The sequence below is a fragment of the Pinus tabuliformis genome, chromosome J, assembly GCF_031772625.1.
Source record: "Pinus tabuliformis cultivar Carrire ecotype Pingquan chromosome J, CPIR1, whole genome shotgun sequence".
Classification (NCBI taxonomy): Eukaryota; Viridiplantae; Streptophyta; class Pinopsida; order Pinales; family Pinaceae; genus Pinus; species Pinus tabuliformis.
The window spans coordinates 883,644,168-883,667,962 of record NC_142295.1 but is presented as its reverse complement, the minus strand read 5'-3'; positions in this window follow the sequence as shown (position 1 = coordinate 883,667,962).

Sequence of the window (23,795 nt, the reverse complement as noted above, 5' to 3'; positions counted from 1 at the left end):
AGGAGCTCAACGCAATGGGGACCATTGATTCCCAAGGGGGGAGGAATGATCCAGGTGGATATTGGTGGCCACCTGCCAAGTCCACCTGGACCCCCACCATTGTCTTTCTCAGCATTTTCAGTTTCCTTAATTGTAGCACAACTTACTATTTTTAGCAGTTTTTCGGGTCCTGAACTTCCGGAGCCGTTTTGAGGCCCCAAACGACGTTTTTTAGGGAATCCGGGGGCAACATGGGTCCATGGAATAGATCTTTCTAATGAGCTATTGTACGTGTCGAACAAAGATCATATGCCAAAGTTACGACCTCGGGAAGTTGATGTACCAATTTACCCCAAACGGGGCCCACAGTTTGGCGTTTCATCTCCTAGGGTTAGGTTTTGGAATGTTAAGGGTCTTCCATTGTTTCTCAACAATAAATAGGCCTTCGAGCCTCATTGTAACACAGTTCAGAGGCATGTAGCCATCACATCTCTTCTCAGAGATAAGCTACCATCGCCCTAGCTGGTTTATTTCCATTTCTGGTTGTAAGCATATTTTAGTATTTTCTATTAATGAAATGAAGTATTATTTCTGCTGCATCTTTGTGTATATGGTTATCTCTGTAATTTGTTTCATTCCTATTTAAATCTGGATCATTAGGCCGTATAGATATCCCTATGTCCAAAAAAGTGAAATTGAACGTATGGTTGCAGAAATGCTAGAGGCTGGTATAATTCAACCGAGTCAAAGTTCTTTCTCTGCTCCAGTAGTATTGGTGCACAAGAAGGATGGATCATGGCGCATGTGTTCGGATTATAGGGAGCTCAACAAGCTCACTATTAAAGATAAGTTCCCCATTCCTGTCATTGATGAATTGCTGGATGAATTGCATGGATCAATTTACTTCACCAAGTTGGATCTTCATTCGGGATATCATCACATCAGAATGAAGATTGACGACATTCCGAAAATAGCATTTAGAAGTCATGAGGGTCATTATGAATTTTTGGTCATGACTTTTTGCCTTACCAATGCACCTTCAACATTTCAAGGTTTGATGAATTCAATTTTCAAACCATTCCTTAGAAAATTTGTGTTAGTATTTTTTGATGATATACTAATCTACAGCAAGTCTTGGTTGGATCATGTTGAAGATGTTGACAGGGTGCTACAACTATTGGAGGAGAAACAATTATATGCAAAAAGATCCAAATGTTTCTTTGGAGTCCAGGAGGTGGAATATTTGGGTCATATTGTATCTCATGAAGGAGTTAAAGTAGACCCTAGAAAAATTAAAGCCATTAAGGAATGGAAAATCCCCACATCCATAAAGCATCTACGAGGATTTCTTGGGTTGACAGGGTATTATCGCAAGTTTGTTAAGAATTATGGGAGAATAGCAGCACCTCTAACAACATTATTGAAGAAGGATGCATTTTCATGGACTCCGGAAGCAACAAAGGCATTTGAACATCTTAAAGAGGCAATGTGCCAAGCACCGGTCTTAGCTACACCGGACTTCACAAAAACCTTTATTGTGGAATGTGATGCTTCAGGAAATGGAATTGGTGTTGTTCTAATGGAAGATGAAAGACCCATTGCTTTTGAAAGTCGTCCAATCAAGGGAAAGTTTTTAAGCAAAGCTATTTATGAGAAGGAAATGTTGGCAATACTCCATGCACTTAAGAAATGGCGACCCTACCTAATGGAAAGACACTTCAAGGTAAAAACGGATCATGATAGCCTTAAATACTTTTTAGAACAAACATTATCCTCTGAAGAGCAACAAAAGTGGGTCACAAAGATGTTGGGTTATGACTTTGAAATCATCTACAAAAAAGGGAAGCAAAATGTGGTGGCAGATGCACTCTCAAGAAAGGATGAGGATGTGGAAGCATTGTTGTGTGCCATTTCTATTATCCAACCAGATTGAATAAATTAAGCAAGGGAGGAATGGAAGAATGACGAAGAAGTTTGGGCACTTATTCGAAAGCTACAACAAGTTTCCAGTACGTCTGATACATTTAGCTGGCAAAATGATTCGTTATGGTACAAACATCGCTTATACCTCTGTAAGAATTCCCAGCTAAAACAAAAGATTCTTATGGAATTGCACACTTCTCCCTTAGGAGGGCACTCAGGATTTTTAAAAACTTACCACAGCGTTAAGAAGGAATTTTTTTGGGATGGCCTTAAATCAGATATTCAAAAGTTTGTGGCGGAATGTTTGGTTTGCTAACAAAATAAAGCTGAAACAATTAAGACACTGGGTCTACTACAACCTTTATCCATTCCAAGCCAACGTTGGGAGGAGGTTTCAATGGATTTTATCACGGGTTTACCCAAGTCTGAGGGAAAAAGTGTCATCATGGTGGTAGTTGATAGACTTACCAAGTATGCACACTTTTGTGCATTATCACATCCATTTAAAGCCAGTACAGTTTCTACTGCATTTATGGAAACAATTCAAAAGCTACATGGAAACCCAAAGATTATTGTAAGTGAGAGAGATCCCATTTTCACTGGAAATTTTTGGACAGAATTATTTTCTTGTCTTGGTACTCAGTTAGCTCATAGCTCATCTTATCATCCTCAATCTGATGGGCAAACTAAGATAGTAAACAAATGTTTGGAAGGATATCTTCGTTGTTTTGTATCTGATAAATAGACACAATGGGTCAAATGGTTGCCTCTGGCTGAATGGTGGTATAACACTTCCTTCCATACAGCAACAAAAATGACCCCATTTATGGCGCTTTATGGGTATCAACCACCATCCATCACATCATATTTAAGAGAAAATTATAAGGTTCAGGCAGTGGACATCACATCGAACATCAACAACAAGTCCTCCAACTCTTAAAGGATAACCTCGTGTTCGCACAAAATAGAATGAAACAACAGGTAGATCAACATCGCAGTGAAAGAAGTTTTGATGTAGGTGATTGGGTATTCCTACAGCTACAACCATATAAGCAAATATCCCTAAAGCAAGCTAACAAGGATAATAAATTATCACCAAAGTATTATGGTCCGTACAAGGTGTTGCAAAAGATTGGTACTATGGCATACAAATTGGAGCTTCCTCTAGCTTCTCGATTGCACCCAGTTTTCCATGTTTCATGTTTAAAGAAGGTTATAGGCGACAAGCTCCCAGTTCAAACAATATTGCCAGAACTTGACGAGGAAGGAAAAATTATATTGGAACCGGAAGCAGTCACAGAAACAAGAACTCGACAGCTACGAAATCGATCAATTTCAGAGTATCTTATCAAGTGGAAGAACTTATCCGCTAAAGATTCCACATGGGAGGATGAGAATTTTATGTAGAAGTATCCAGAACAACTCAAGCATTGATGACAACAATTTTTTGAAGGAGGGGGGCATGTTGGGTCCCTATAATACTAGTGATTACCCCATTACTATTGTAGTTATACCCCTTATTTATATTGTTGTGCCCCTATTACCCCCATGTCATTATTTTTGTGCCCCATAGAATCCCTCTATTGTTATTTTTGTGGCTTTATATTATTATTGTTAGGTCGGCTGGATTATATTGTGACTCCTTAGACTCCTATATACAGAAAGTAGGTTTTGTCATTTGAATCATCGAAGAATTGTTCATTTATGTAATGTAAAGGAGGTTGCCCCCTCAAAGAGGCTGAATTCTAAGGCATTGATCTATCTTTTCTATCTTTTCTTGAGCTGGTTTCATAACAAAACCACAGATAAAATAGCATCACTAAATCATGAACATGTTTCAAATAATACAAACTTGGCATTGTTTTGTTAACTCTATTAAATCTAAATGAAGCTAAAATAAGTGCACAAGCAAATTCAAATATGCTTGATTTGAACTCATGGGATTGGACTGTAACCACTAATCCATAACTTGATGAAAATGCAGTGCACATGTTGAAGGAATAGTATAATTACTTTATATCCTTTGCAACAAATGATAATTAGTCTCGACTTCTTTTATATTAAATAGAAAAAGATGGAGAGATAAATGAGAAAATATATCTTAATGAGTCCCATTAGGTGAGCATATTTAGGGAATTTATAGTTACATCTGAAAAATGTATTGCACAAGACACTCGTTAATGATACATGTCCAAAAAATTTCTTATAAATCCAATCAGAGTTATGGACTACCAAGTTAGTGCATAGTTGGCCAACAAAGATTGGAATGTTTTGGAATGATCTATAGAGTTCTTGGTGGTGTGCATCCATGGTAGCATCTAGAAGCATGGTTGCCAATAGAAGACTCCAAGATATTTATATAGTATGCATCTCATGAATCATTGGGCCTCATGAAAAACTGGAATAGGAAAACTATCTGTGAATTGAGGCAGAGAAAATGCCATGTCTATTGCTTATATAGTTTCCCAGACTATAAGGAAGGTTTTGGTCTAAAAGTACATCTGTAATCCACCTCCAACATGTAATTTTTAGTTAAAAATAATAGTCTATGCACCTTAAAAAAAATCTCCTTGGACTCAAAAGCCTTCATAGTTGATCTTGGTTGTTGGTTATGTCAATTTTTGGTAGCATCCGATGTGCTCTAAGCCTCAAACTTTATAGGGAGACTAGGACGCATGTATTCCAGAATACCCAGAAATTGTTTTGGGAAATTCCATCAGGAGAAGGTTTTATTAAAATAATTAATTATTTGTAATGAAGCCTAAGTCTAAACTTAGGAATTTAAAATAATTAAAGGGTATTAATTAAATTGGGGGTGAGACTTCTAGAAGAAGAAGAGGATCAAGAAAAAATGATCTGAGCCATTTATCAGAATCTAATTTGGGTCATTGGTTATTCAACGAGAAGATTATAATAAGAGGATTGATGGGCATTTGGAAAACACATCGAGTAAGAGATCAAGAGATCGATTTATGAAGGGAGCAGCGCAACAGTTGCTGAAGAAGTGATCGAGGTGATTTCTTGCAGTGAGGGGTAGGGATAGTTTCCGGAGAAATATTTCCTGGTCCAGGAATACATTGTAGAGGAGACAAAGAGAGATCAAGAAGAGGCTGCACAGAGCCATGTTGGGCAATGTAGGGCCATGCTGAGGCAGTGCAGAGCCTGAGAGGAGATCCAAAATTTGTTGGCGAATCGAGTTCTAGAGCCAAAAGTCGGGGTGTGAGATCATAAGGGTAGAAAGTTGATGTTCTTGAGGAAAATTGATTAGCCTGAAGGAGTGACATAATTCCTAGAAGCTGTGACACTGGGCCTATGCAGTGACTATGCAGAGGCAGTGGAGAGGTAACAAGGGTCAAGCCATTATGTGGTTGGATTAGCTGGGATTGCCAGTTATTGTGTGAGGTATTTCTCACTAATATTCTATCAGTCATATTCTCTGTACTGGATAGCCAGCAAGGCATCTAGAGATTGTAGTCAGAAAAACTACTGCTTAATAATACAAACCCTCAGTTGCTGCACTAGTTTCCCACACTAGGTTTTTCCAGGGACATTTGTCCAAAAATACTCGTGTAATGTGTTGTGTATCTTTTTCTTGCTCAGTTACTTGTTTCCACATATAATTTTAATTGGTGAAGGTTGCATTGTATTAGTTTCGATGTTTGTTGTAGGAAGCAATAAATAATTTGTTCAGTAATTTACAAAGAGATGGAACTTAATCAGTTTATGCGGAAGAAATTTGGGCTTCCAAATTTTCACATGGTATCAGATTTGTAGGTGAAGCAAGAGAGCAGAGCTGGAAGAAACCAAAGTTGAAGAGAAGGAGGGTAAAAGTGCTACATAGGCAGCAAATTGAATCCCGAGAGGGGTTGTGCAGCCGAGGCTAGGAGGGAAAATTTTTCGAGGAAGGGCTCTCTCTGAGTGAGTCAACAGAGAGGTAAGACTTCCAGATCAAAGTTTTCTAGTGTCAGAGGGAGAAGCACATAAGCTTTAGATAAGAGGAGGTTTCTGGTGTGACATAGTTTTGTGCAGCAGTTGTTGGGGTAGAAAAATGTTAGAAGGAAGAAAAGAAACGTTATTAATGGAATTCTTCACGAGAGGACTTCCAGCCAAAACATCTAATTTATCAAGTGCTCAGGCGCATCAGAGAGGAGTTTATCTACTAACTCTAGCAATGAGTGCATAAGGTACCCTGGTACTTGTTATAGACATTTTTGGGCACTGCAACCCAAGCATAAAATTTCCATAAACTAAGGGCTCCTAAGTCCCTAAAAGTGTTGTTCTAACCCCTAAAGGAACAAGGTAAACTGATTACAGCTTCTCCCAGAAGTTCTCCACGAAAAAATGCTCAGAACTGGTCAAAACAGGATCATTTCACCTGCTCCATAGGCAAAGTGCGTTGTGTCTCACCTAAGTACACTCTGTGGGTGCGTTGCATTTCAAAAGACCCTCCTATGGGGTGCGATGGGCGAGAAGTGACAAATGGCAATGACAATCCGCGAGGTGGAGAGGCATGGAATCTTCCATAAACTTCTCCTGTGACACTTACCTCTCTGAATTCGACCAAGGATGAGTAAGAGATCATAAATCTCCAAGTGGAAGAAAGAACTATCAGAGGGAAGACACTAATCAAATCACAAGCTGACTCATCTCCCTTACAGATATCTATATATGGATCCCTCATCCCAGAGATCCAGAGGCTGGAATTTTGCATCTTGTAAGGAATTGCTGTTGGTCTCTTGAGGCAACATCATAGTGTTGGGTGATCTAAGCTTTGCATGAGGTGAAGAAGGTCTTACTTGCTGAGAGGATGATGTTGGGTCAGAAAAACTGGTTGTAGCTCCCTTGGCTCTTTCTTGATTATCAATAAAAGCTATTCAAGTTTTCCTCCATACTCTTGTGTTGTTTATGTTTTATGCATTTGTATGGTCAATTTACATCTGATCCTAGATTTTTTATGATAATAGATCCATGTTCTTGTATAGTGTTATGCTACTTTGATTCTACAGGTACTCTGTGAAGCTGGGTGTGCAAGGAAGCAAGTAGCAAAGGACTACCAGAAGAGAGAGGAATCGAACTAGGAGCCGAGCGCAAGACAGAGGTTGGTCTCCTTTATTCTTCTCTCATCTATCTTTCATAAAGGAAAAACGAAAGTAGCTTTACTTTGTTTGTTTCTAAGGTAGCTACCAAACCTTAGTGGGATTAGCAATTCTGCATAGACACTTTTCCCTGTAACAAAATGGCGACTCCGCTGGGGAGTGACTAGGTTGTTTGTTTATCTACCTTGTTGTTTACTTTATAAACTTACAGACGGAGCCTGAAGTCGAGCCAGGTAGCTTTCGAACTGCATTTGCTATGAAAATGCAAAGTAGATAAATGCTGCTTTAGTCAATCTCTGGGTTTTGTTTATGAATTAAACAACTGATTTACAAACTCTCTAATTGCCCTTGTGGTGGCTCTAGTAACCTCTTTAGATCTACCCCTGTTGTTGATTTACTGATTACCACTTGCTCGGCCAAAATCCCTGAACTGAACTGCAAACTGTGACCCAGAACCCAAGCAAAGTCTCGTCTCTGGCCCAGTGCAGTCTCTGTTATGTGAATCTGAAATTCAGCACACTTCCCGAGTGTAGTAGGTGCACTGCATTTCAAGTTCACTGTGTTACAGGTGCGCTGATAAGACTAGGCATTGTTCCTCAGTTTTGGTTTCTGTGATTCATTCTTTTCAGTTCTATTCATGATTTTTGCTACCTGTAGTCAGTATACTTCTGTTTGAAACCCCTTTCCTTGCTGATATTCCGCCTCTATTGTGAAAAGAACTGTAAATGTTTTTGTGTATTTTTTGAGTCATTTTCAATTCTCCTTTGCAAAAAGTAATGTAATTGTATTGTCGTTTCTTGATTTGAAAGTGTCGCAAGTGTCATTTTCAGTCATAGGAGAGAGTCTGATTGCTCTTGATAGTCGATTACCCTGTTACTATTGTATTTGATCTGAATTTGTAGTCTTTCTAGTGTTGAAAGCAAGTCTCCATTTTGAATTTGAAGAGAAACTTGTTAGTAATTGTCGCTTGAAAGTAATTCAGATTTGCGCATTAGCTTTCTTTTTATCATTCACATATTAAGAAGGCTGAAAACAATTACATGCATGTGCATTTGCTTTTAGACTGTTCGATTTGTTTGATTTAGGACAGTGCATATAGTGTGTTCTCTTTGCTCTTTGTGAAAGAATATTGTCTCTCTTTCCTTAGTAGCTAGGAGTTTCATTGCACAAAGAAGATAAAAGATTGTTTATCATCTTAGATTGCATTTTAGGAATTGTACATCTACATCACGCGGTGAACCTCAAAGGTAAATTTCTTAAGCAAGATCAACTATAAAATAAATTTAATGAATCTAACAACGCTTTGGAACCTAACGCACAACATCTATAAGTCTAGGCTAGAGACGTATTCCAGCGTCGTAAAGCCTGGTAACTGTTGTTCTCACTGTTGGTTGGGTGATTCCTCCACTTTGAGACGATAAGTGCCAGTACGGACTTGTGCTCCCACGTACCGTCGAGTATATTTTGGGAGACCACAATAGGCTTAATCCTTTATCCATAGGAAGCCGTGTCTGCCGCCCTATCGATCACAATGCACTGAACACAGCATTCGGGAAGATTGACTGCCATACCGTAAAAAGTATTCTGCAGTTTTTCGATTGGTTTGGTAATCCCTCTACCTAGATTTCCAGAGTAGTCCCTTTCGTTCCTTTTCAGACTCTTTAACGGAAAAGGTCCATCTGATCACTTGTCACTTCAGGCTCATTAAAAATCGAAGGCGACTAGAGTCATCTTTTGCTTTTTCTCGACTCTTTAAAATTGAAAAAGCAAGTTGTGTCAAAGCATCTAAAATTTATTTTAAACGGAATAATCATCACCCTTTCCTACGTTGATCTTAGGTTGAGAAAATGGAATCCACCAACCAAGGAATTCCCCTTGGAGGAAATCCTAGTCCCTTCTCCTCGTGGGGAGATGTTGGTGCACCCCATATGGCCACATTGTCACTTCCAGGACTGAAAATCGGCTTGCCCGTATGGCTCTTCTCAACCTCTGTCGTTCAGAACACCGCAATTCCTGAGCAATCGAATCAGCAACTAGACGATTCCAGAGTTACCCACCAACCTTCTACTTCCTCCAATTCCTCCTCTCCTCCTTCCTCTTCGCTTAATGGAGCTGGTAAAGCCAAAAATCAAGTACCTGAGAAGAAGAAGGAAAAGAAGAAGAAAGAGAAGAAGAAGAAGGAGCCAAAAGCGAAAGGGGGCAACCAAGCGTCGTCTAGCGAAAATCCACACACTGCACCGACTAGGCCTAAATCGCCATGTGTCATTTGCAAAGGAGACCACTATCATCGAGATTTTCCCTGCAACCCTCGGATCTTAAGGGACTGGTCTCCTCGTTTGCACAACCCGGTGTCGTCAACCTCTGATGATCATGTTGAAAACACACCGTCGACTAGTGAAAGTGAAGCCCCAGGACAAAAAGGAAAATATAGATTTCCTTGTAAACTGTGCGATGCGATCATGCCGTCCACCATTGTCCCTTCTTAGATGAGGCTAAAAGAGTTTTGGACGATCGTCCGGTTTCACCGTTACGACTTCCTCCTAGATATAAAAAACTCTTGCCGAGTCCGTCACTAGTTGAAAATCCAGCTGACCCGCCCAGGTGGTCGGCCGAAGCATCTATCATTGAAGACAAACCATCTGAACCCATACCAGAAGAAAGTCAAAAGGTCGAGGCGGTAGTTGACCCGGTCTTGCCTTCAGAGGTTCCATCTTCAGATGATACAGTCACCGAAGAGAACAAGGATGACACCGTCCAAATTCTTTTTCGTAAGCACAGGCTCCGATGAACATGGGGGAAATTTACCCATTCCTTTACCGTAGGAAGGAAGTTCATCAAAGTCGTACCCGGCCGTCTATTCGGTCCCACCTCCAAGCAACCTAGTTGTTTCCTTCGACTGGAATCAACTAGGCTGACCCCGCTTACCGGCTAGTGTACCATTCTGAATCATTGCTCAAGTATATAGAATGGTTATGGCCGGTACCATCATAGACGAAGGCGCTTCTATGAGTATCCTTTCCTCGACTGCTTGGAAAGCACTTGGTTCGCCATCGCTTTTGCCTGAGATGAGAAATCGAATAAGCTTTGACAAAGGAACCAGTCGACCATTAGGGATCCTTCCCAATGTGCCCATAACATTGAGAGGGAAAACCGTTCATATGAATGTAATGGTAGTCCAAGGACCCCTGGATTATAATCTACTCCTTGGACGAGACTATATTTATTGCATGGGAGCCATTGTCTCATCACTCTTTAGAGTAATTTGTTTTCCGCATGAAGGAAGAGTGGTCAAGCTCGTAGACCAACTTTCATTTCCCGGATCACACATAGCAAATAGTCATATACCATCCCTGAATGGTCTTTTCGCACAAGGAATGTCTCATCAATCCCCAGTATGTCCACCTAATGAGCGCGAGCGATTCGGGGGACATGACTCAAACTTAGGGGGCATGCACCCTAGTCTGCTTCGGCAGGAAAACTTCGAGTATAGGGTAGGTTTCCGCGAGAGATATGACTAGTCTGTACTCCCGTCCGTGATTGGAAAAGGGGGTTAGACTGGAATAAGATTCCCTCGTCAAAGTTATGTGAGTGGATTGTCTCACCTTTGTCTATTTCGGTAGACATCACCAAAGAAGTGTTTTGTTTGTGCTGTGAATAGAACAATATTTGGTAACCTGAAAGAGGTAGACCTTTCCTGATAAAACAAATGTTTTGTCGGTAGAATAAAAGGTGACCTTGAAGCTTTATTTTATACCTGGGGGCATGCAAACCTTTTGGTGTGCAAGCGAAGAGCGACCATTTATTTTTTAAATTTGTAGGTCCTCTAACCCTTTAAACTCGTAGGATTGGTCGTTTCCTAACTTGCATAAAGAAAGGATGTGGGGCAAAGATCTAAAAATTGCCGTTTTCATATATGAGACATTCTTATCATACGACTGGATTAATCAAGCAGTTTTAACACGGACTTCATGCTCGTTAAAAAATAAACATAAGAAATGAGAAAATGTTTCCCCCAGCGTATAAGCTCAATAAAAAATGAACCAATTCCCGGTAAATAATCGTCATGAATGTAGTACTTCAGCCTTTAAAGCCTTGGTCGTGTTCCCATCATCACCTCCACTCTGTATTGGCCGATCATTCACCTCCATTTGATTGTTTACCCCTTTTGAGGAATAGCTGCGAAGAGTGATCCCACTAGCCATCCTTGTAACACTGCCATGATTGGAAAATTCCAAACCTTACCTGGAATCAGCTGCTACCCAGTTTTATCACTCATTCCTAAAAAACGAGTCTCCTTTAAGCTCTTTTCAACTGACTCGTAAAATATGAAAAGATTGCCGAGCCATTGGCCTCTCCAACTCGTTAAAGGGACCGGAAGTGCTATCCCTCCTTTACATTTTAATATTTTTGGGACTAAGGGATTATTACACAAAATGATCGAGTGCTTGTTTTGTTCGGCTCGTTAAAAGTATCGAAAATTCATCCCTTTTGTATTGTTTTATACTTTTTCGGACTTAAGGGATTAGATGACGAAAAAGGATTTTTGGAGTTTCCTTTATGTCCCTTTTCAGACTCTCTAAAATTGAAAAGGAACAAGTTATCTTTGTCATTAAACTCGCTAAAAAATAATAGCGACAAACTTGTCCATAGTAGACAAGAACGAGTTTCACTATCGCTAGGCTCGTTAAAACATAGCGATGGGTTTGCTGGAAGGGAAAATTATAGAACAAGAATATGTTATCCTCCTCAAGCTTGACAAAAATAAAGAGGTACTGGTCAACAATGACTGGGGAAAAATTGGGAAGAAAACTTGAAGAAACTTTGTTGGTAGCAAGTCGCTCTTGAACATGACACTTTCACTCCGCATCCAAGTCGGGTTGGGTTGTTTCATTCACCGGTCACATCACCATGGTCCCATCACACCATCCACATTTGGGGTTAATGCTACCAATCCATCACGTCAGTGTCACCGATATGTTCAAGAGAAGTCACTTAGAGAATTCACCTGTGTCTCACCAGCTACAATACATTTACGCTCCATTCTTTCATGACTGCCACCTTGAACCGTATATCACCAGATCGTTTTCACCTCCATTAAAATCATTTGCCCCGTTCCACGTCATTGATGTGGGATTCATTAAGGCCCTCCTATGATGGATCGCTTCTTTTCGACATCAGCTCATTATCCAAGAAGTTGATCTAGGGACACCCCTTTCAGTACTTTGAAGCTTGCATGCCTCAATGGCAAGTTTCTCACTTCTGGTGACAGCTTTACATAAATGGCCTTCGACTGAAAGATTTTGCGTGGTGTTCGACGCCAAGTCCTTTATTCACACCACGTGAATTGTACTACAGTACCTTGAGGGTCATTATCATTATCAGTGATTCCTCTCGCGCCTGTTAACAGCTTACATCATTGGCATCAGGCGATGTCTTTCCATGTTCGACTCCAGAACATCTCTCACATGGATAGACTTGTACTTCGAGTGAGGATCGAACGAGACTGAAGACCCTGGATGTAGTTTCATCTATCTGGGCTGCGTTATATATTCAGGGAAATAAAGACATCAAATTTACATCGTTGTTGCACAGATAATCATCCAATCAAAGGGATGATGGCTCTACCAGAATCATCAGTCTACACTCAGACGATTGTTTGTCCTATGTACATGAAAATGAATTTATAAAGCTGAGCATGGGAATGCCCGCCTCAACTAGATCATGAAAATATTATGAAGATAATGTATTGTATTGTATCTTATTACAAGTCTCCTCCCAGCTTGAAAGAACTTTGGATCCTCATGATAAAGCATTTCACCCGACATCAAAAAATATTAACGACCTCATGCTTTAGGGGGCAACTGTTATAGACATTTTTGGGCACTGCAACCCCAATCATAAAATGTCCATAAACCAAGGTCTCCTATGTCCCTAAAAGTGTTGTTCTAACCCCTAAAAGAACAAGGTCAACTGATTACAGCTTCTCCCAGAAGTTCTCCACGAAAAAATGCTCAGAACTGGTCAAAACAGGATCATTTCACCTGCTCCATAGGCAAAGTATGTTGCATCCCACCTAAGTACACTCTGTGGGTGCATTGTATTTCAAAAAACCCTTCTATGGGGTGCGATGGGCGAGAAGTGACAAATGGAAATGTCAATCCGTGAGGTGGAGAGGCATGGAATCTTCCAGAAACTTCTCCTATGACACTTGCCTCTCTGAATTCGACCAAGGATGAGTAAGAGATCATAAATCTCCAAGTGGAAGCAAGAACTATCAGAGGGAAGACACTAATCAAATCACAAGCTTACTCATCTCCCTTACAAATATCTATATATGGATCCCTCATCCCAGAGATCTAGAGGCTGGAATTTTGCATCTTGTAAGGAATTGCTATTGGTTTCTTGAGGCAACATCATAATGTTGGGTGATCTAAGCTTTGCATGAGGTGAAGAAGGGCTTACCTGCTGAGAGGATGATGCTGGGTCAGAAAAATTGGTTGTAACTCCCTTGGCTCTTTCTTGATTATCAATAAAAGCTATTCAAGTTTTCCTCCATACTCTTGTGTCGTTTATGTTTTATGCATTTGTATGGTCAATTTACATCTGATCCTAGATTGTTTATGATAATAGATCCATGTTCTTGTATAGTGTTATGCTACTTTGATTCTACAGGTACTCTGTGAAGCTGGGTGTATAAGGAAGCAAGTAGCAAAGGACTATTAGAAGAGAGAGGAACCGAACTAGGAGCCGAGCACAAGATAGAGGTTGGTCTCCTTTATTCTTCTCTCATCTATCTTTCATAAAGGAAAAACGAAAGTAGCTTTACCTTGTTTGTTTCTAAGGTAGCTACCACACCTTAGTGGGATTAGCAGTTCTACATAGACACTTTTCCCTGTAACAGTACTGTGTAGAGGAGAGAGGAGGTAGTTTGATAGTTCGTTGGGAGAGACGATAGCAAATGGGTTATGATATTAGAATCGATTGGAGGGAGCATCCAACTATGTGATATTGAAGCCAAGGATCTCATGCCTTTTTGATGAGCATGATCTCAAGACCTATGTCTACAGTGTGGTAGTTGTACCTATGGATCTCGATCCACACAAGTAGTACAAGTGTGAGATGGCAAAGGACAAGAGGTTGATCCTCGACAAAGTGAGACATTGTTGGAAAGGATATTGCTCGAAAAATGTGGGAAGCATTGGCCACGCTATACGAAGGATCCTCCAAGTAGTGGAATATGTACTTGGATCTGAAGATGAGATCCACATAGATACAGAAGGGGGAATGCATTGATCCATTCCTACGAAATTTTAGGAGATTTGAGACTTGTTGGAATTTATGGGGTCAACACCTTAGCCTACCGAGATGGTGAAGCTAGCCCTAAATTCAGTCTCAGAAGAATGAAAAGTGTTTGTCAAGAGCATCCTAGGTAGAGAGAGATTACCCGACTGGGAAGGGATGTGGGCCACTCTTGAGGAGGAAGAGATTAGGAGAGACTTAGTCAAGTGAAAACTTTATAGTAGTAGAAGAAATAGTGGGAGGAAGCCAGATGAGAAGGATGAGAATGCAACCCTCACATCTAAGGGGTAGCAGGAGAAATGGAAGAAGAAGAAAGATGTTTCGAAGATCAAGTGCTTTCCGTGCAGAGAACTTGGTCACAACGATACACAGTGTCCCCTTAAAAACAAGGACAAGGACAAGAAGCATGATCCACATGCTACAAGTACAAAGATTGAGGAGGAGTTTTCCATGGTTACCCAGATACCTCCAGGGGAGAGGTAGGTTTATTTAGTACTGTAGTTCGAAAGAATTGTAAATGGGGAGGATCCTTGAGGATTCCACCTCTTGGATCAATGCCTTGCTACGGGAGCCCATATTAGATGTAGCTGGAGGGACCAAGGTAATTTGGTGCATAGGAGTGTCGGAGTGACAATTGCAGTGACTACGAGCACCAAAATTTGAGCAGTATAGAGCTAGTGTTGGCAACGGTGTAGTTGGCATAGATCAGAGTATGCAGGAACGCAATGGCTTCAGTGACAATGCAGAGACTAGCAACAGTCATAATTTTAGCAACACATGCATCATGTTGAACATCTTTGGATCAATGTTTTGGATGCTTTTCCATTTCTTCAGTAGCAGCAGTAGCAATAGGAGAGGGTTGCAGTGCAGATGCAATATTGGCAATGGCAAGGCCAGCAATGGCATAGATGCAAACATTTGTGCAATAGTTGGTGATGCTTCAGTAAGTTGCATTACCCTCACTAAGCGGGAGCGTTGATTTTTGGTAGCATCAGATGATCTTCAAGCCTCAAAATTTGTAGGGAGGCTAGGACACATGTATTTCATAATACTCAGAAATAGTTTTGGGAAATTCCACTTAGAGAAGGTTTTACTAAAATAATTACTTACTTTTAATGGAGGCCTAAGTCTAAACTTAATAAATTAAAATAATTAAAGGGTATTAATTAAATTGGGCTTGAAACTTCTAGAAGAAGATGAGGATCAAGCCAAAATGATCTGAGCCATTGATTAGAATCTAATATGGGTTGTTGGTTACTCATCAAGAAGATTATAAGAAGAGTATTGATGGTAATTTGGAAAACACATGAAGTAAGAGATCAAGAGATCGATTTCTAAATAAAACAGTGCAATAACTGTCAAAGAAGTGATTGAGGTGATTTCTTGTAGTCAGGAGTAGGGATAGTGTTCAGAGGAATATTTCCTAGTCTATGGACACATTGTAGAGGAGGAAGAGAGAGATCTAGAAGAGGCAGTGCGGAGCCACGCTAGGCCACGTAGGGCCATAGTGAGGCAGTGCAAAGCGTGAGAGGAGAACCAAAATTTGCTAGAGAATCGAGTTCTAGAGCTAGAAGCCGAGGTCTGAGACCAGAAGAGAAAAAATTCAAAGTTCTAGAGGCAAATTGATTATCCTGAATGAGTGATGTGGTTCCTAGAAGCTGTGACATTGGGCCTACGCGGTGACTACAGAGAGGTAGTAAGGGACAAGCCATTCTGTGGTTGGAATAGTCAAGATCATCAGTGATAGTGTGAGGTATTTCTCATTAATCTTCTATAACTCATATTCTTTATATTGGATAGCCAACAAGGCATCCAGATATTGTATTCAGAAAAATTACTTCTTAATAATACAAACCCTCAACTGTTGCACTAGCTTTCCCACAATGGGTTTTCTCCGGGGACAATTATCTAAAAATAATTGTGTAATGTGTTGTGTATTTCTTTCTTGTTCAGATTCTTATTTCTGCATATAATTTTAATTAGTGAATATTGCAGTGTATTAGTTTCAATATTTGTTGTAGGAAGCAATATATAATTTCTTCAGTAATTGACAAATAAAAGGAACTCAATCAATTGCTACAGTAGAAATTTGGGCTTCCAAATTTTCATAGGTTAGAAACAGAAACATGTCATTTTTAAGGAGCTATAGATGTTTTTAGAGAATTATATAATTTTATAGAAAATTTTAATTTAGCTATATGAAGTTGGTGACATATAAAGACAAGTTTTCTATCCATTCATAAATTAAATTAAATTTTCAACATGTGTTGAATCATATTTAGACAAAAAACTTAAAAATATTATTAAACCATATAAATATCTTAGAATATATTAAAATTCTATTTATCATGAAATTCCTATCAAACTCTTATCACATTTATGATTAGAAAGAGGATATCTTTGTTACAATATTAACTTAAATGTCTCTAGATTAAATCACTACTTGCATAATGCAACTTAACATAAATAAAATTATATATATGTTCATCAATTATCTTGCAATACAAATTTATGATTGTTAATAATATCGTTTATTATTGTCATCATGCAAGACATAAAATTGCATTATGTAATGTGTACATATAGCACTCAGATACTAAAGCTATGTGAAGAATATGACCAGTTCAAGACTCACATTATTTGGTAATGGATGTGGTAAAAATATTTTTATAAGATTATGTAATAAGATTATGTTATGTAATGTGTACATATAGCACTTAGATACTAAAGTTATGTGAAGAATATGACTACTTCAAGAATCACATTATTCGATAATGGATGTGGTAAAAATATTGTTATAAGACTAAGTGCAAGGAGGAGGAAAATCTATAATGGTTCTTTCTTGACATGCATATTATTGTCACTACCACAAAACTATTCCAAAACTGATGATGATGGCGGGTGGAACAACTTGATTCTCAACAGTTATGGCATTAGTATCTATGTTCTTGCAATGGATCACTAATTACAATTTTTGGGTTTTCTAATCGATTTGAGAATGTTGGATTTATACAATATTTGGAGGGATAAATAAAACTTGAGATATCATTTATTAAGATGCACTTGTGTTTCTTTCTTATTTCCATTTGGTAATTTTATCTTCTAATTTTGATTATGGACTAGGTTTCATGGATTCAGAAAGTGGAAAGATATATTTGAACATATGAATCTAAAAATATATACAAGCATATATTTAATATTTACATACTTGACCACTACCATACCATGTTCTTACTTCCTTGACCACTACCATATCATTTTCCAAAGCCATCTTCACACACCTACCCTAATTTCCATTTTTTTCATATTATTATATGAACATTTAATATTTCCATTTACTCGTAGAAAAAATTACCTATTATGATTTCTAAGATCCCTTCAAAAATATCAATTTTTTCCCTAGAAAAAAATTCACCTTAGAACCTAAGTGGAATCATTTAGAAATATACAAAAATATTCTTCCAAATCCCTTAGGTTTCATTGTTCTCCATTTCACATTTAAACATATTCATCAAATCCCATTAGTTTCTCTCAATCTCCTATGAAACAAACTACAATTTTTACAATCCCTTAATTCCTTTCAATGATGAATATTTTAGTTTAGCTTCAAGTAATTTAGGAGTTTCATTGTACATTTCATTATATTCTTCCTTTTATATACTCTTCGTTCCACCCATGCACCCATTCTTCTCTTATTTTCTAGAAGAAGTTAAATTTTGTATTATGTGCGTAGGAGGTCCTTGTTACGGTGTGATAATTGTCCAATGTCCTATGTGTCCTTAGTTATCCACCCTCCAAACAAGGCATCAATATTTAATGAAAGAGAGATAGGCATGGATATGGATATGCTATATCAAATCATAGTATAATGAGAATGGATATTAATTATCTCTTGATATGATGATTAAATAATGTAAATATTTCAATATAACGCAACAAAGATATTTTTGCTACAATAAACTGAAAATCTAAAAAAAATACATTGTTGATATTTCACTAGGATAGGAAACACTTTCCTCTATGGCACAAAGTTCTATCCTTTGTAATGTGTTGCATAAAGAAGCTTTTTTCCACATGATACATCATGGCATGAAAAAATAATTTCCATGCAACCACATCAATTGAAAGGTATTCTCTATTTGACACATTGCATTCTCCCAAACTTTTCTCTCTACAACCACCTCGTTATTTTGCATGGCATGAAATAGTTTTTTCATGTGATATGGTCTATTCAGATCATAATTTGAAGAAGTGTTCAACATAGTGTTTATCATACCCACAAAAAAAATACCCTCGACACATGTCAAAAAAAATATTTTATTGAGTGTGATATACATCAAGTTGAAGTGTGCATAAACCTTATAATGAAGAATTTTTCCATGTCGAGGACAAACTCTTTCCTTTCCCAAAATGAGCTCAATAATTCTCATGTTGTAATGCACTTATTTGCAACTAGAATAATCAACAAATACTCAATTATTTAGACATTCCAATTGCATGATCAAATGTTGAGTAATGCAACAACCATATTCCTTATAAATTTGAAAATTAACAGTTAGGTCCAAAATTCATATTCCACACTCGCTTAAAATTAATGCCAACGTCTAACTTATAGGTTGGAACAATCATTGTTAATGTATTTCTTGGTCAAATTATTACCATAATCTACAAATAAAACCATTTAGCTTCTCAACTTCCAACACTTTTGGTTGCCAACTTCACCAAGTACATTACCCCTCCATGAATCCAAACCATCCTAGTTTTATTCCGATTCCACATATAAAATGGGGTAGTACAACGAAAATTCCACAATAGATGGCTTGGACATCAACAATACAAAAATCTTAGGGGATTATATTACCTAAATTTACAAATGAAGAAAAATTTACCATGTTTACATCTCATATGTTTTACTATCATATCCTATTATGATAAGTTATATATTATATTAGGAGAACGTGTTTGTGTTATATTGTACCTATAATATGTATTATAATGTATTGTAATATATGTTATCTATTTCAATGTCTTGTATTTTACCTAAAGTTTATTATACACACTACACAATTTAATGACTTTTTTCTTATTCTAATTTTTTAATTTAATTTGAACCTATATACCCATTTTATTTATTTCTATTTTGATTTCCATATACTTATGGACAATGGAGATATCTCTACGTCCTTTACTATTGTACATTGAATAAAAAAATAGGATCAATCTTAGAAATGGATCTCCAAACATAACTTCTAGTTTGTGTAAAAAATTAAGGCATTCTTTCAACATTTTCAACATGTCGGTAGAAAAAACATGAGATGAGATAATTACCTCAATGAAAAAGCAATGATGCATTTTGAATTTATGTTAATTGGTATTCTATTTTTCAATAATATAGGTTCCATTTAGAATAGATTAGGTTAGGTTTTCCATGTTATAAAGTGTTACCATGGTTGGTTGTAAGAAATTGGATTTTATGTAATTAAAATGTACGTATTTTTTAAATTCAAATTTTTATTTCATTTACTGATTTTTTGTACATTTTGTATCCCTTTGTATAATACATTAATGCATGTGTTCAATTTATATTAAATTGTTACATTTTTATATTCTGTAACATTCACAATATATCCTCTTCATGTGGAGGACATTGACTTGATTATTGGATTGTCAAAGAAGGAGGCAAGGGGTTTCAACCATCTTTGAGAGTGTTTCAAAGCGCAACAAAAAGAATGGGGATGATAGTTTGTGCAAGAAGTATGACACTGAACATAAATTCCATGAAGTAGTCATAGACAAGATTAATCATGAAAAAAATCAAATTTTCCTACTACATTATTAATGGGAAGCTTATGTAGCATTATACGAAGCTAGAGTGCACTTTAGATGCTATTTCTATAACAAAGGTTTGTGTTCGAGGTGAGTCTTTAGATTGGTACAATTATCTTCTACATGAGTTGTTTGAAGCATGTGAGGATCATCATAAGTGGGCCACTTCATCTATGGATTCCTAGTCGTTTCCATTGCAATTATGAATTATTGTACACTTTAGGGGAGAGATTTGGTTGAGAATCTTGGATGATTAGCCTCTTGATCTCGCTTATACTCCTTGGAGAATACAAATTGGTCCTACGAACAAAGAATTCAATAAGGTGCAAATCGAGAAATGCCATACTAAAATGTTTCATATAATGGACACAGTAACTAGGGTGATGAAGCCAATTTTAGACAAGTATGCACATCAAATATGGTTTGGGATAAGTTATGGTCATATATATCTTCACCCTAAAACTATCGTCCCTAACACATTTAAGATGAGGCCATTACCCTATTATTTATTAGAGGAATGGTTTCATAATGAGCTCTTATCTTGGCCTAGAGTCTAATGCATGAAAAAAAGAAGGTGACCTCATTTATTCTATGAATGTAATGCACCCTCATGATTCCTCTACTGATGTTTTGTCATTTTCCAGAAATTGCACTGGTGACTCCAAACATGATCTCCAACCGATGATGAACAAGTTGCAAGAATGCATTTCCTCTGCCTGTAATACCATGTCTGAAGTCATTTCCATGGTCAGATATATTGTTTCCAATTTAGATATTCTAAGTGTTGTTCCTCTTCTCAACAGGTCTTCTAAGCCGGAAGCAATTCCATTCATTTCTATGAGTTAAATTTTCATTACTCCACCTACAATCTCTAATAATTACCCTTCCATCTTTGGCACTTTTGCTTTCACTCAAGATTGCACCCAAGACAACCCTACTACTTTCTCATATTTTTGACCTTACTAATGATGAGCCTAAAGACCTTCTTAAGGGTACCAAAATTGTTGAGGAACACCATATTTATTCGCCTACCCATTCTACGCATTCCCTTGGTTGTTCACCACATACTACATCACACTCCACAACTATCTCGGATATCCTTGACCCTAGAAACACTGAAAAAGATAGTTTTGAGATGGATATCGAGTCAAACCCTAAGGATACCATACAACATACTACAATTAGCCTTGACGCACATCTAGAGGTAGTTACAATTTTGCCTATGCAATCTTCATCTCAGTTATAACATGATCTTAGTACAATTATTTCAGTAGCTTGAGTTTGTTTGTTCAGTCAACATCCCAATCAATGCTAAGAGGCTTTGCATTTAGTTGCATAGTCACATGACATAGTTTCTCTTTTTCCTTCCACTGTTGTTGCAAGGATCCAGAATGAATTCGAAAAGGATCATAGTGGTGAGCACCAATATTACAGCAATAATACTGCAACTCCTAGGTTTCCTACTTTACTCTTATCAACCCGTTAGTTCGTAACAAACATGGAAGCAACGGTGTTGTATGCACAAGTACTAGTTCTTACTGCAGGCTGTCACTTGGTCAGTTGGTGCAAGATCACTAGGATCTCAAGCCAACTTCTATGAATTCTAGAAGAAGCTCTATATGTGATGAAAGAAAGGAAAGCTTACTCTACAGAGGCTACTCTACTTGCAGAAAGGAAAAGAAGACTGAAATGTAAAGGAAACCTAGCAAGCCCTACTTAACCAACTAATGCTACTTTTGTAGAAAGAGAGATGAAAAACCATGGAATGAATGTTATTACCTACTCAGGAAGTAAACAAAATCTACTCAAGCCATCTCTAGAAGTAAATGAGCAAAAAAAATCTTTTTGAGTTTTATGTATTTTTATGTGAAATTGTCATGCATGTAATTTATTTAATTGTGAATGTGGCAACGATTAGGTGGCGATGGAGGGAAGTTTTTGGACTTGAGAAGATGTAGGATGGTGTGGATGGGTCCTATGAGGTATCAGGTGGACTTCTAAAGGCTTTTCCCACAATCGGACTTCAAAAAGAAGCCTACAGGAAAATCTACAGGAGGCTGCAAGGGATCTACAGGAGGTCTACAGGAGGATGCCGAGAGTAGTTTTGAAGGTTTTGAAGGTGTGAGAGTGGGTGGAAAGGGTAGCTGAAGGCTGGGATGATGTGATAAGGCACCTAGGGGTCACCAAGGATTGCTAGTAGAGGAAAAGATGGTCGGGAGAGAGGAAGAAATCCTATGGAAAAAAGCAGAAAACAGATTGCTAGTAGAGGAAAAGATGGTTGGGAGAGAGGAAGAAATCCTATGGGAAAACGCAGAAAACTAAGGTAGATTTGAGGTGAAATTTTGGGTGACCTATAGGGCATAGATCAGGGAGAGAATGTGATGGCTAGTAGGCTGACTTTCTATGAAAAGAGATTTGCTACAAAAGGACTTGAAAATCAAACGAGGAGATCAAGCAAGCAAGGAAGCTAAGTACATCAAAAACAGAATTTTGCATTGAGCTAGTTTAGACTATGAGCTATGGAAAGGAATGCCAAAAAATGCTATGATGAGAGAAAGCATGGAAGGAAACTTATTGCAAGATATAAATGAGCATGGTGAAAGAGATCTAAAGCAAAGCATTAACCTTCTAACAAATTGCAACACTAGAAATCCGATGGAGAAGGCAGGATTCCATGGCAAAGAAGAGGACCTCACGTCAGAAGCATGGGATGTCAGGGAGGCCATTAGCACCATCAAGGATGAGGAGATGGACTAGTTGCTCAGAGGATGAGCAACACATTCAGTAGGGGGGTGATGATGAGCCCCATAAATGGGTAATTACATGGGCTCATTTTGCCTCCTAAATTAGTTTAATCCATCATTCTCTTAGCTTATTGCATGTTTTTTTATTATATTTATGCTTCTAGAATGAGTTGGGTTGGTTATTATGCCATGGAGTCTAATATGTGTTTAATGCAGATTTTTGTTGAATTTTGGAGACAAAGTTTTATATGAGCTAGTTTTGTTTCCTTTTTTCTGTTTTGGTTTCCTCCTTCTCCCCTTCTTGTTCCTCAGTTTCCTCCCCTTCTCCCTCTTGTTGCTTTTCCTCCTCACTATCAGAAGGATTAAGAGGGCCTTTATATCATCTTCTTCTGTCATGTTTCTGAAGATTTCCCATGCTATGGGGATTGTGAAGGGATGGAGAGCTTCTTCCACTAATAGTTTAATTAACCCATGGTGAGCCAATTGATCTATACCTCCTGCCTTTAACTTAATGCTGGAGTCTATGAGGGACTACAGGAGAAAATAGGGGATGTTGAGTTTCTGGGGTGTTGGAGTGTCCATGCCATATCTCAGCTCGTGGAGAAGTCTAAAATGGTAGCCATAAACTATCTATACCTCCCTTCATAGGAAATATATTTGATAATTTGGTAACTAACCTCATCCCAAGGGTAAGGCATGCTTGTCCTTCTAATGCCATTTTTGTCTTCCATAGGATGTTCATTGGGTTGGAATAAGTTTTTATTAGCAGATTGTCCAATTGGCTTTTCATCTTTGCTCCAAGGTAATCCAAGAGGAAGGCTGGTAACCCTGCTGATAAATTCTAGGGTAATTTGCATGGAGAGACCTATAAAAGTAACAGTGGCATGGGTCCTTGAATGAGGGACTAAAGAAAGGGCAAACTCGTGAG